The 14,372-nt window shown below is 45.5% G+C and overlaps 1 protein-coding gene and 1 pseudogene across 16 annotated transcripts in view; one reads left to right on the forward strand and one right to left on the reverse strand.

The window, feature by feature from the left end:
- PLEKHA5 (pleckstrin homology domain containing A5) overlaps nucleotides 1–14,372 on the forward strand; it is a 1,790,419-nt gene that overhangs the window by 1,633,512 nt on the left and 142,535 nt on the right. The window lies entirely within an intron of this gene.
- LOC138512960 (histone H4-like) lies at nucleotides 11,680–11,991 on the reverse strand (annotated as a pseudogene).

Consider the following 14,372-nt stretch of genomic DNA (forward strand, 5'->3'; position numbering starts at 1 on the left):
GTAAATGCTAAAAATGCTTTTTGTCTGCTGAGAGTACTCAGCAAAACGGAGAACATTTCCCAGCGCTGACAATGTAGCATTTTATAAGGGATATTTAGAAAGTACCGAAAGTGTTATCACAGATGTAGTTTACATTAGACCAAGGTTCAGAAGCGTGCCGTACCATGGCCTAATGAGGATCAGTTTAATGGTCTATGTTCTGAGAAGGCTGGAGTTACTTAAACTAAATGTGTAAATGAGTGCAAGTTAAAAGGAGTAGCGCGAATGTAAATCCTATGTGTTTGAAAATGTGACTTTGTGTAATTTGGACACGTTTTTGTGTATTCAAGGATTTTGAGATCCCAACCAACGAGCATTAGAAGTAGTACTCTCGAATGCCTAGCGTTATTCAGAATTTAAGAGATATAGAGAATTGGTTCTGAAAATGCATGCGTGTGAGGAATGGTGTGATTCATGCAGTAAGACTAATTTCGTTTTCTATAGTAAAGCTGACTGCTAGTGGTAACTTCCCCTGCACAATGTCTGGGGACGACCTTTAATTTTTCAATTTAAATAAATAGGAGTTTTGAGCAAACACGCCTGTTTCTTGCTCAGAATTGTGAGGTGGGACTGCACATGAGTAGGTATGAGATCGGGGGTGTCAACTTAATGAGAAACTCAAATATTAACATATTGACTCAAATCTATTTTACAGGCTATAGAGAACATAGCTCACTGGCCCTGATATTGTTGCACCGGCTGCCAGTAGGTAGAAAAAACACGATGTATTACATTTAAAGCATGTACCTCCACCCACATTTCTACAACAGAAATTAAAACGACACACACCCTGCATAACCTCAGACCTTTCTCCCTTATTGGACTGGTTGTTCCACCCAACTCAAAAAAAAAAAGAAATGTAAGTTCCTTTTCCATTTTAGCTCCCCAGCTTTGGAATAGACCCTCATAGTGTTGCTTTGTAAAACCTCATACATGAGATTAAGGGATTAAAGGTTTTGTTTGACAATTATATTTATTTTCCCCTCATAACTCCTCCTCCAGCTTATCAATATCTTCTGCTAGGTCAGACACACTGTGTTATTAGCACATATCAAACTACTTAACAGCATTTGGCTAACCAGCATAAATTATATCATTTATGAGCTGGTGGTTATGGGGAATGCTGCACATCTTAATAATTAAAAGACACAGAAAATACTTTACAGCATCCATGGTGATGCTCTCCATGATGCAGATATGTAAATTCTTCTCCGCCCCCAGTCAATTTGTATCCAGACACCGATCAACTATACCCCATGGCTATGCCCACCTCGTGTTACTACTGTAAATTGACCATATTGCTGTGTTCTCTTTGTTTCTTGTTTTGAGATCTGTGCACCTCTGACCACACTATTTTCAGCCTTTCTGCACCCTTACAACCAACACAATACGTCCTATTCCATTAGACAGTTTGCATTGGCTTTTCTCCGAATCCATTCTTACAGACAATGTGATGTTCTGGGGAGCAGAACTATGGTTACAGTTTGAATTGCTTCTTACTTATTTTACGTGCACTTCACCCAAGTTGCTTTCCACGAATTATGCAATTTGGGAGATGTTAAATAATGACATTCTCTGCATTATTTGCAACTCAAGATTCCAGGGAAGCTTATTAAAGCCACCTTGCCACAATTGTGATGGACAGTTATTCGCAGCCTACTTTCCTATTATTCCTTTAGTTCTCCTGGGTCTTGGCAAGAGCTAAGCTTCTTGAATCACACACATTAGTTTAGACACCTATTGATATTTAGCACATGCCCACGAAGGTGGCCAAAACACATGTTTTCCTGCTTCTTCTCACTTGATTACTCTGGTCCTCTAGCCTTTGCTTGTCAAAGGATCTCTAGTTTTAAGATTTATTATTAGGCCATACACCATATTCCTTGGTACAAACAATACAATGGGAGATCTATCTATCTGTGGTAGATGATATACACTTGGGTAACTACCCTTTTCCATCTACATGTAACTCCAAGCAGCACAGCTTCCCCAACCCAGAAACCAGGCAGGTCCCTAGTCTCTTTCCTTTTCTGTCCCTCGCATTCTCCTATACACAACCAGCCCCTGGCACATCAGTCTGCTGGCTCGGCATCGCCAGGTCTTCCTTCTACGACAAGTAGGGTGTTTTCATAGGCGCCATCTGTGTAAAGCCTGCATATTTCAAGGGTGCTTGTGTGCACATATTGAGTCCCAGACACAACCATGCACTGACTTAATTTAGTGCCACTGGCAATATAATGTAATGTGCTATCACTGACAGTGCTCAACTTCGCAAGCGCAACTTAATGGCCTCTTTTCTGATCAGACCATGGTCTTATGCTCTTACTTGACTAATCATGCACTTTTATTAACACAATTATCCATAGACTCCTTCACTCCTTTCACATCTTCCGTGCCAATTTGGTTTTCCTCTTCCATCACTTCTTCTCTTCTCCAACTATTTGCATCCTCCCCAGACCACGGTCTGGGTCACCCATAGAGGGGGCAGAAAATATGTTTGGGCACGCTTTCGCGCTGGAAGATCAATGCAGTCGTGAGGGGTGACAGTATCAATGCTCCAAAATGCTTAACTTGTTTCTGTAAGGCTTTGTATATCAGTCAGGTTGCTTCATAGTGTCCTTTCTGTACTCTTCAAATCACACCTGTAAATTAAAGTATTTCTTAGCACTGTGTAGTGTGATGAAGTGTGTAAAGGTATCAAATCCCAGCATCACCTCTTAATTTAAGTGTGTGATCTTGGGGACAATGTTTATCTCCTTGTGCTGTATCTGCCAAAGTGTGGATGCCAGGCATATGTCTTGTGTTTGGGGCATGGGGAGGCAGGATTCCAGGCCTAGGATTTGTGGTGGTGAGGCAGGAGGTTACGTGTGTGCATCTTGTATTCTACAGAGGCTGAATATAAAGTGTGGGACTTGCGTTTTGGGGTTTGGGGAGAAAGTACACTACAAATTGGCATTTTGTTGGTAGGACGCCATTTTGTGGTGTTGGGGATGTCTGGAAGCCAGGCATTGGTGTGTTCATGGATTTGACAAACCCTTGTTAGGTGTGGGCGCTGGCTGGATCCGTGTGTCCAGTGTTGGCAGTTAAGCTATCTGTTACTGTCAATCACTTCATGCAGGACTGCGGCTGGATCACATCGCCGATTCCGGCGCCAGATCAGGCTGCTTCGCCTCCATTTGGCACCCTTACGTGGGTGATCAACTACCAGCTCCAACACAAGCCTCCTGTTATACCACCCCTGCCTTGAGAAAGACTTTGGTTGAAACGCACGTCGGCTTTTTTGTTTCATCACCTCTGGCTCACAATGCCATATTGACCGTTTTGGTAGTGTACACCAATAAAACACCATGACTACAAACCTAAAGACTGGACTATTACTAGACAGTAACAGATAGCTTAACTGCTAACACTGGACACACAGATCCAGCCAGCGCCCACACCTAACAAGGGTTTGTCACCCCAACAAGCATCAAATTACTCAGGAACCCCAGAGTTGGTTCCCAGACAAACCATGTGCCAGGCTGCAGGCTAAATTCTAAACCACAAATAGAAGGTGTGCAGGGGACCGCTAGTCCCGATCATACAACTAACTCCACACCCCTTGAAACTTATACTTACTCCTATGAACTTGTCTGCGTTGATTGGAGAGAGAATAATCAATGAACAATCATGCCATGTCGGGCTGCTGTGCATCGTTGCTGGGGTACCAATAGATGGGCTGTCTACTTGAACACGAATGACTAATCTGTGTTGCCGAAAACTCACAAGTACAATATCCTTTAATATTAACAAGTTAATGTGTGTGGTGATGTGAATCATGTTTGTTAGGTCATTGTTGTAACTTAAGCCCTTCCTGGACTCGTGCAGTGTCACGTGTTTGTTGCACGTGCCCCACACCACGTGATGCGTTTAATAAAACGGCGCACGACTTCCTGTGCGCCAGTTGACCACCCAACTCACCGACTCCTGTGCGCATGTTAAGCCAACATTCAGAGGGGGTCCGGCCCTGACAGCCCCCGTAACAGTCATGACATGATTAGGACGTGCTTACATGGCTTCAGACGTCTACCGTGAGTGGACAGACTTTATCTGCAATGTATTTCACAGCACACAAGACACCTTTTTATTTAAAACCGTATTACTGCCTTGCCATAACGATCATAGTCTTATAAAAAATGTATAGTGTATGCCTGGTTCTGAGGCAACCGTTGCAAATCAAAAGGAGTTTTTTGGAGTGTAACACAACTCTGTTATTCTGGTGCTCTGCATTCGTCTGCCATCTAGTGGTACAAGCCAGAATAGTTCTTACAGTTTCAACTTGTGGCTGTCCAGATAGATTTCTATAGTCAGGACAGTGGAATCCTTTCGGAATCTGCAAAACAAAGGGGGGTCTGGGAGCCTCTACCAACACGAACACGGCCCATTGACCTTGGGTGGATGGCCCCTGGGAGAGTCTCAACCAAGTCTTTAGCTCACTGTCCCTTTCACAGAGGAGAAATATTGCTGCAGATCAGTCTTTGTCCTGCCCAGGGGCAGTCCAGCACCGAAATGGTCTGCTGTTTTTTCCCCTCGATCAAGTTTGGTACATAAATAGGCTGAGCTCCCTGTTTTAAATTACGCCCCCAAGTGGGCATACATTGCTTCTGAAACATTCAGTTCTTTGGCTGCAAAATGATTTTCGACTTTGTTGTCCGATTCCTTTTGTATGTTTTCCCAAATATTGATGTGGTTTATTGCTTAATTCTGATGCTTGTTAATATGCTTAGAATCACATGCTGTGCATATAGTTCGACATCTAGTGGTAATCGCATATTGCATCTTTTTTCGAAGATCAAAAAGGGACGTTGACATGGGCGTGACTGTAACACTATCCCTAACGACACATGTACCCAAAATCCTTCACGCTCTGAGGTCCCACCACATTTTTATTTTTGCCTAACTAGTTGATCTCTTATAATGCAGCGCTTGTAAGAGTTTTATATTGCTGATTCCTGTTCTTTGGTGGTTTGCTTGTCCTCGACACCTGTTCGCCGGCGATCCATCCTCGACTGCTAGGCGACAGTTTCAACATGAACTTGGCTGCCGGGCTTTTACAGTAGGTAGAGTTGGAGCCCTGTTCACACTGACTTCTCTTGAGAATGTCTTTTCTTTACCCCTTCTATGTCCTTTCATTTGGTGTGGCTGCCATTTCCCTATGCTGTGGAGATGACGCCTTTTAAATTCTGTCCGTCTTGCAATGGCAAATTCCCTTGGAAAGACGCCCATCGCTGATGCAAGTGGTGTCTCCCTCGTGATCACGGCGAGTCTCACTGTAAAGCCTGCAAACGGCCTAAGAACCTGAAACACAGGCGTGTGAAACGGTGGGCGGCCTACACAATGCAGGCCGAGAGGCACTCACCCGCTGACGCCATTGCCTCAGACAAGGAGTCTGTCGGCAGCCACAGCTCCGATCGATTCGGAGGCCGTTGACCGACTGTGGAGCCCTCGAACTCCCACATTTCCATCCCCAGTCCAACAAGAATGCCTCGGACAGCGCTATGGGGCAGCCACACCCCGGCGACAAGGGGGACACACGCACCACCTGCTTTAAAGCACACAACCTCTAAACTTCCCCCGGCGTATCAGTTGAGTAAAGTTTCTAGGCCTGCAGACCCATTGAAATCCTCGACAGGGCCTTCCAAATCACGCAGCCTAGGCATGGTGTTAAATCTTCCCCTTTAGCGGGTTCCCCCACTAAATCTACAGCCTCCTATGCAGTAGCATCAGAAGACTCGCTGATACGGGTCCACTCGTCGAAAAACGCTCCCAAGACCTTGGGAGAACCTTTCTACAGCTAGTTTGCACATTTTGGACCCCAAGAAAGCCTCTAATTTGCCTGAGGACTATTCTAAAACCTCTTCTCCACTTTCCAAGGCCCTGCATGATCCCCCAGCATCCTCTGGCTGAACCAGGGACAGGTTTGAAGCTTGTATGAACAAGATGGCCGAGTTCATTGATTTCTCAGGCCAGTTTGAACACATTTTAAAAAGACATAGGACTGTTGATGTCTGTCCTGTCCCTCCTAAGTCAGAGGCTCCACTCCCCAGGTGCTCAATTCTCATCCCTGGAGGAATCCCATCAGAACCCCCAGGTCGATGTCCTTCTGGATGACCCAGATGACCTTAACCAGTATGTTTTCTATGTCCATGACTCTAGCCAAGGTGACCAGGACACGGACTGGAAACCTGCAGATGACCAGGGCACGTGGCATACCAGCCCCCCCATATGACTGTGACCCTGGGAAAAATGTACTGCCCCCTGTCACACAATCCATGGACTCATCACCTGTCGACAACCAGAAGCTGCTCAGTAACCTTCTAAAGAAGGCTGCTGATCATTTTAAAATGACCACGCAGGAAGCCATCCCTGACTCAGACTTTGTTGAAAGTATCCTGAAGTAGAAGACCCCAGTCAGACAAGCTATCCCTTTATTGAACTCAATAAAGAAGCACCTGGCCCCCTCGTTGCTCACACCATCCTCACATGTGCGGTCAAAATATTCTGCCTGGCTCCTTCAGACCCGCTGTCTGGGGCCATGCCATCTTGGACTCCCTGGTTGTCACTACTACACAAAAAATGGCAGGAGTACTACTGTCCTCGTTGAAATCTCCTGACAAGGACTGCAAGAAATTGTACACCCTTGGCAACCGTGTCCCCACCTCTGCTGCATTTCCACCCGGATTGGCAACAATACCACGCTCCTAGCAAGCTACAGTGAAGTTCATTGGGGTCTCTTCCAGGACGGGCTACAAGATGTCCCGGAACCCGCTCGCACCCGCCTTTTAGCCGTGGTTGCGGAGGGATGGCAAATCACCCAGAAAATGTGTACACATTCCTTGAACTCTGCCAAAACTGTGGGTTTTGCCCAGATGCCTCAGGGTATAAGCCAAAGATCCAGGCTTCCCTCATTAATAAGCCAATGGAGTATGCCAACCTTTTCGGGGAAAGCAGTCAATGAGGCCTTGGAGGACCGCCCAGAAGGAGAACGAGACCTTAACATCGCTCAATCAGACCTTTGCCAAGCCCTTCGTCCAGCGGGGATGTTTCAACAACCGCCAGCCCTTTCGTGGACAGTCTTTCTTCCGCTTTGCACAAGGACAGTATGGCTCGGGAGGGTGGGGGGGGGATCCAACTGGACTTCCAGACAGGGCTCCTCCCTTGGTTTTCAATCTCCACAACAAAGAGGTTTTTGACGAAAGGGAAAGGCAGAGGTAGAAACTCAGCTTCCAGTGGCTCCCCATCCTCAACCTCCAAATGACTCAGCGGTACAGGTCCCTACCCACACTTCCCCAGTCATGGGACGTTTAACATCTTTCACCTACACGTAGGAGGGGGATCAGATCAGTGGGTACTCAAGACCGTCGGCGATTGTTACTGCCATTGAGTTTCTCCGGCCATCCCACTACCACCCACCCAGAAGCAGACTGTCATCATGCCGTCAGCAAATCCTGTTGAACGTAGTCCAGGTCCTGCTGGAAAAGGGTGTCATCGGAGTTGTCTCTCTTCTGCAGGTAAACAACGATATTTATTCAATATACTTCCTTGTACCCAAAAAGGATCTAACCATGTGCCCTGTTTTCGATCTGCGCCCTGCGAACAAATATGTCAAACCAAAGAAGTCCAGGATGACAACGCTTCAGGAAGTAATACTGCTGCTGTGGCAGGGGGATTACATGGCCACATAGGACATGAAAGATGCATACTTTCATATTTCAATGTTGCCAGCACACAGAAAGTACCTCAGCTTCAGGATCGAGAACACGCACTATCACTGCAAGGTTCTCCCCTTCAGCATTGCCTCAGCCCCAAGGGTATTTACAAAGGTACTAGCGGTAGCGGTGACTCACCTGCGCAGTCAGTTCATCCCCATGTATCCTTACCTTAATGACTGGCTCATAACTGTAGACTCGTACAGAACATGTCTGTGGAATACCCAGAAGACAGATCCCCTGTTCAATCTAGGGTTCTCAATCAACGAGGAGAAGTCAAGTCTGGTCCCCAGGAAAGTCAGAAAGTTTTTGGGGGCCCTCCGACGAGAAGGTTCAAAACATGCTGTTCCAGACCCTTCATTATAGCTGTACGCAAGGCCATGTGGCTGTTGGGGATTATGCCATCCTGCATCTTTCTAGTTCCACACGCACGTCTGCGCATGCGCCCCATGCAGGAGTGGCTCTCAAGCAAATGGTGTCAGGCCAGTGGCCTGTGGTACGATCTAGTGGATGTCTCGACAGCCTTTGTTCAGTCTCTGCAGTAGTGGTCAAAGGAAAACCTTCTGCAGCGGAAAGCCTTTACCACCCCTGCAGTAGAGGCCACTCTCACCACACACGCATCTGTCGGGGGGTGGGGAGCTCACCTACTTCAGCAGACAGCACTCAGTGTGTGGTCCCAATCATTGGCATCCAATCACATCAATCTGTTGGAACTGTTTGCAGTGTTCAAAACCATAAAAGCATTCCAAGCACATATACAGGGGAAAACAAACAGGGGGACACACAATCTCTTGGGCTTTCCAAACTGTCCCAGAACATCTGGAAGTGGGCACTAAAAAACAAGCTATGTTCCTCGTCCCACGACATGTTCCAGGGGAACACAATCTTCTGGCAGACTTGCTCCTCTGAGTCTTTGACCTACCCATAGAGCACGAGTGGAGCTTGCAAGAGCACATTCTACTGCATGTCTTTGCAGAGTGGGGCTTTCCAGACAATGGGCCTCATTATAAGTTTGGCGGTCCCTGGCAATGGGGAAATACAGGGCCATTACAACCCTGGCGGACCCTGTATTTCCCATTGCCAGGGCGAGAAACATTTACTCTCCATTCCCATTGAGCCCAGTAGGGCTCAATGGGAATGGGGAGGCCGGAAGCACCGGCACCATTCATAATGGTGCCTGTGCATCGACATGCTCTCCTCGTGTGTGCTGGTATGCCAGCCAGGTCAGACCTGGCGGGTGAAAAGGTATCTGCAAGCAGATCTCGTAGTTTGCCAGTCCAGTAACTACGATACCGGCAAGCTTACCGGTACCGTAGTTACCGGACTGGCAAACTTGTAATGAGGCCCATTGACTTGTTTGTGACACTGGAGAGCGCCCAATACCCAGATTACGCCTCCAGGTACCCACAGAAGTGCTCCAAATGGAAGACTCTGGATAACATAGTCCTGGAGATTTGACTATGCTTTTCCCCCTGAATCTCCTTCTCAACAGGATAGTGCTCAAGATGCACCAGGAACAAGTCGCAATGATCTTGGTGGCACCAATGTGGGGTTGGCAGCCATGGTTCTCCCATCTCATGAGAATGTCCGTCCCCCCTCCCAGGAAAGTGCCATGCCAATACAACATGCTGTCTCAAGACCAGGAGGGAAACACTGCATATGTGCCCCCAAACACTCAACTTAGCAGCTTGGCTCCTAAAGTCATAGAGGTCAGACATCTCCAACTCTCTGAGATGTATGGACATACTCGGAGAAGCACGAAAACCCAACACCAGACATTGTTACTTCAAAAAGTGGAAACGCGTTATCTGGTGGATTGCTAAGAACGCCATTGACTGCTCTCATAAAGACATCATCCTTTAACACACCTATTAGATTCAGGGCTGGTTTTCAATTCCCTAAAGGTTCAACTGGCCACTCTCTCAGCGGACACCACATCGCAAAGCAAGGTTTCATGGTGTTAGATTCCTGTCATTAAGGCCTTCATGGAAGGGGTAAAGAGACTTTACCCCCCTATTTCCAACCCAACTCCCGGATGGGACTTGAATGTTGTTCTCACAAGATTATTGGGACCTCCTTTCAAACCCATGCACAAGGCTTGCCTTAAGGCCCTCACCTATAAGACTGCCTTTTTAGTGATCATCACCTCGATAACGAGTGTTAGTGAACTGCAGTCCTTTTCAGTTCAGTACCCATTTCTGACTATTCACAAAGACCAGGTGGTTTTGCGCACACACCCACGCTTTGCACCTAAATTCATCTCGAAGTTACATGTGAATCAATCTATCAGACTTCCCACTTTCTTCCAAAACCCCATTAACTTGGCAGAAAGAAGCCTCTATACACTAGATGTGAGAAGGGATGTAATATAGTACCTTGAAAAGACAAAGCCACTGAGAAAGACAAAACAATTCTTTGTCTCTGTGGCAGCTGGTAGAGAAGGGGAATCCTGTCTCTCAATCAGCTATTTCCAAATGGATTGTAAATTGCATCACACTGTGTTACTCTCTTGCCAAGAGAGATCTACCCTTTACGCCTAGAGTTCAATCTACTTGAGGCGCAGTGGTTAGCGTAGCATTCATTGCAAATGTTACTGTAGATTCCGTTTGCAAAGCAGCGACCTGGAGTTCTGTTCATACCTTCACCCAACACTACTGCTTAGACACACAAGTCTGATTCTCAGGCGGGACAAGCAGTGCTAAAACGTCTCTTTGCTGCTGTTCCTTCACACATCACATCACAATCTCCTGGTACTGCTTGCTAGTCTATGCACAGCATGTAATTCTAAGCAAATTCACAAGCATCAGAAGACATACATTACTCACTGTAATTGTATTTCTGATGATTGTATCTGTATAGGGTCACATGCGCTCACCCTTCCTCCCCTAGTGGAGTAGAAGGAAATGGACATCTTACTACTTCTTTCTTCTGTACTCTCGGATTCTGTAAGGCTCCCTCACGACAGAAGAAAAACAACTGGTGGGACCTCGACGTGTGAAGGATTTTGGGTATACTACAGGTCACGTTAGGGATAGTGTTACAATCACACCCATGTCAACGTCCCTTTTCGATCTTCAAAAAAAAGATACCATACTCTGCGATTACCACAAGATGACGGACTATATGCACAGCATGTGAATCTCAGCAGATACAATCATCAGAAATACGATCATGCACAGTATTAGTCCAGACTTTGAAAAAGGAAATTTCAGATGGAAACACTGACTTGCTTACTGCTTGCCCTCTGTCCACCAGCTTGCGGAATAAATGGTGACCAAAAAATCTGAGGCAGATCAAAGTGAAGTATTAGTTGCACAAAAACAAGCTATTACACAAATTAGTGATTGTTTCAATCTATCATTACTTTATTTTGGTGTGAAAACAGTATTTGGTTATATATAAACTCGCAAATATTCCACAAAAATGACAAAATAAACCAAGAGGATATGCATCCTATCCCGATGTGTGACCGCTTCAGACAGATATGGATGACAAATCCCCACTTGCTGGATTGTATTGTCATAAACATGCATGACTAATTATGGGTGTTATATGCCCCTAACATTGAAAAAGCTGGGTATTGATCCTGCCACCTCAGGGTCATCAATTGTTTGTTATACTGTGCAGCATTAGCGCGAATACTGGCTTTACTAAAAGGGGTACAGTGAATAATGCGGCTCTCCTGGCGGGGCAGTTCAGAAAGCTAGCTTCCATTCCTTACTCACTGAAGCAAGCTATCTATCTTGATGTTGGCTGGCTATCTATTTACACATAAAATCACCACTGCCAACCTTCGTATCACTGCAGACTTCTTTGACAAAACATCCCCTTTTATTTTGGGCGGCTCTAAAAAGAGCCTTTGGGGTTTGTGGTGGTGGTACTGTGGGTGTCCTCAACCCCCAAATCCATAAAGAGTGCGACCCTGGCGCTTCAGGTCATAGACTACATCCATTGCAGTGACTGTCTTCCTCTTGGCGTGCTTGGTGTAGGTGAAGGCATCCCGGATCACGTTCTCCAGGAAGACCTTCAGCACCCCACGGGTTTCTTCGTAGATGAGGCTGGAGATGCGCTTAACTCCACCACGGCGAGCCAGGCGGTGGATGGCGGGCTTGGTACCCCCTGGATGTTATCTCTGAGCATTTTCCTGTGCCTCTTGGCACCGCCCTTGCCGAGTCCTTTCCCCTCCTTTGCCGCATCCAGACATGACAGCTCTTCTCTCCCTCACAAACGAGCTGATATGATACTCCGGACACTGAATTGCCACTTTTGTATGTCTGACGTAGTAAAAAAAGAAAAAGTGGACACTGTACTTCAAATTATTCAACATTCACCCTATTTTAACAAGGAAATTGTGTACATCTATAGTAACAGTCACTATTTCAGGCTTCCGTCAGTGAGAGATGATGGGTCGATTGTCCCTCTCCCCTTTCATGCCATGGTGTTTGTGCTTTATTTGCCTGTAGTATTAGTAGGCTTTTCACTCCGTCATTTGTGTAGTACAGATACCTTAGGCAAGCATTTTACAGTTTTGGTCATTCTGTGGGGATACACATATTTAGTGCCTGATTCACAGAACATTTTCCTATGGGATTGTGCCATTATAAAATGCTTTCTGTGAATCAGGCCCTTAATGTATTAGAAACAAATACATTCTTAGACTTTTGATAACTGCTCAAGCTATTGCCTCATGAACTATCCATATAATCTTTAACGCTGATAAAACATTCACACCGCTCTTCTCCAGTTTAGCTGTGTAATCTAAGTTATCCATGCAAACGCTGCATGCACCAGCACACACCCAGTCCCCCACTTAAGCTCCCAGACACCACTCCCCTACACATAGAAAACTCCATTTAACATATCCTTTAGACAAAGCACTACCTTTCAGTCCAACAAAATCTCTGGATATTTGTAGCGCAATTTTCAGCCGCAGATGTCTTTTGGTAGCTTCATGCGTATTGATCATCTTCTGGAGAAGTCTTTATTGCACCTGTGAGATAACATTCTTTAACCTCATCACTGTCCATAAATAATGTTTCTGAATCAGGGTTACATGCCCTTTTTATCCCGTACCACTGCCCGCTTTTTACTTCCCACCGTTATTCTGAAAAGGCTTCATACACTCTAGTCGTGAGTTTGAGAGGTGACAACTTGATCTTAATAACATTTCCACACCCAAATCTCAATTGCTTGACCACGTCCCTTTGAATCACACAAGCTCTTAAATCCTAGCTCTAGCAATCCATGTCTTCAACAAATCTATATGAAATTGAAGATATCTTGCCTTTCTCATCACCTCTCGTTGGGTCTTGTTCACTCTAACACTTCAAATGGCACTTAACCTTTGCTGTATGGCGGTGTCCTAGCATAGAGTACCAACCCTCCTCCCCTTTACTGCATTTTTCTATTTTTTTTATTAGCCACAGCATTTTCTTAATCTTAACCCCCTTGTCTATCATTAGCCTTTAAGTCAGAACCCTTTCAATACATCCAATGTTGCCAGTTTGTGATTTAATCCACTGCCACATCCAGAAGTCCCCCATCTCTACTGATGTATGTTGAACCCTGCTTGCCTCAGAGAAAATTACCTGCCCATATTCTTTAATGTTGCCCTTCTTCACGTTTTCTCTCTTTCACCAGTAGCCTTGATAAACCGCCTGTGCTCCGGATAAAAATCCAGCCTTGGATTTCAATACCTGAAAACGCATTATCCATGTGAAAATATGAGAAGAGGTGTGCAGCAGCCCTCTGTTGATGGAGATGGTTATTAACTTACAAGACACGTCACTATGATTGGCATACCGCAGAACTCTGGTCACGGTAATTTTCAATTGGCAATAAATAGGGACAAACAAAGGCTCCTTCAAACTTTAAACCATATGTGTATGCATTCGCTTTTATTCTACCATAATAAATAATGACCAAGGATAATATAAGTGCGTCTTGACATTTTTAAGACTTTCATGTGAAAGTAGTGGTCTCAGGTAACATCCCAAATGTTCATATCTTTGGTGCCAAGTTCTTCCTGCAGATGTTTAACTCTCACACATAAACATCTGTGTCGTAAGTAACGGGAAGGAACGTTGGGAGGAGAAGAATTTGCAGAGACAGTGTATGCCTGAAACATTGTTACTATCTGATGAATAATGTGTACCTGCAACCTGTCTATCTCAACACATCAGTAACAATGATTTTCATTTTCTGTTTTAACAAACTCCCTGTAAAGCCACCAGAATCCATCCCTGCCACAATTGTTTAATTTCTCTGAATCTTGTGCGGCAACCGCAAACATTTCTTCCATTTCTGGTACAGTTGGGTCAACGTTTGTTCTTATAGTTTCCCAAGGTCTGTGGTGTGTGCCCCTTTATTTGCTAGGGCAGAGTGGAATTATGTCTCTACATCTCCATCCCTCTACCCACTTGATTGAACAATGTCACTAGGGCCCTTGGAGACGGGCAGAGTACACAACTATTCAGCCCCCCATCCCCATTCCTTGTGTGGTAACGCACACAGGCAGACAACATGCCGCCAATCAGCCCACAACCACTGTTCTGGGTGGGCTACGTCTGTAACACTGCTCTAAGG

This window comes from Ambystoma mexicanum, chromosome 12 (assembly GCF_040938575.1).
Source record: "Ambystoma mexicanum isolate Mex_15411 chromosome 12, UKY_AmexF1_1, whole genome shotgun sequence".
NCBI classification, from domain to species: domain Eukaryota; kingdom Metazoa; phylum Chordata; class Amphibia; order Caudata; family Ambystomatidae; genus Ambystoma; species Ambystoma mexicanum.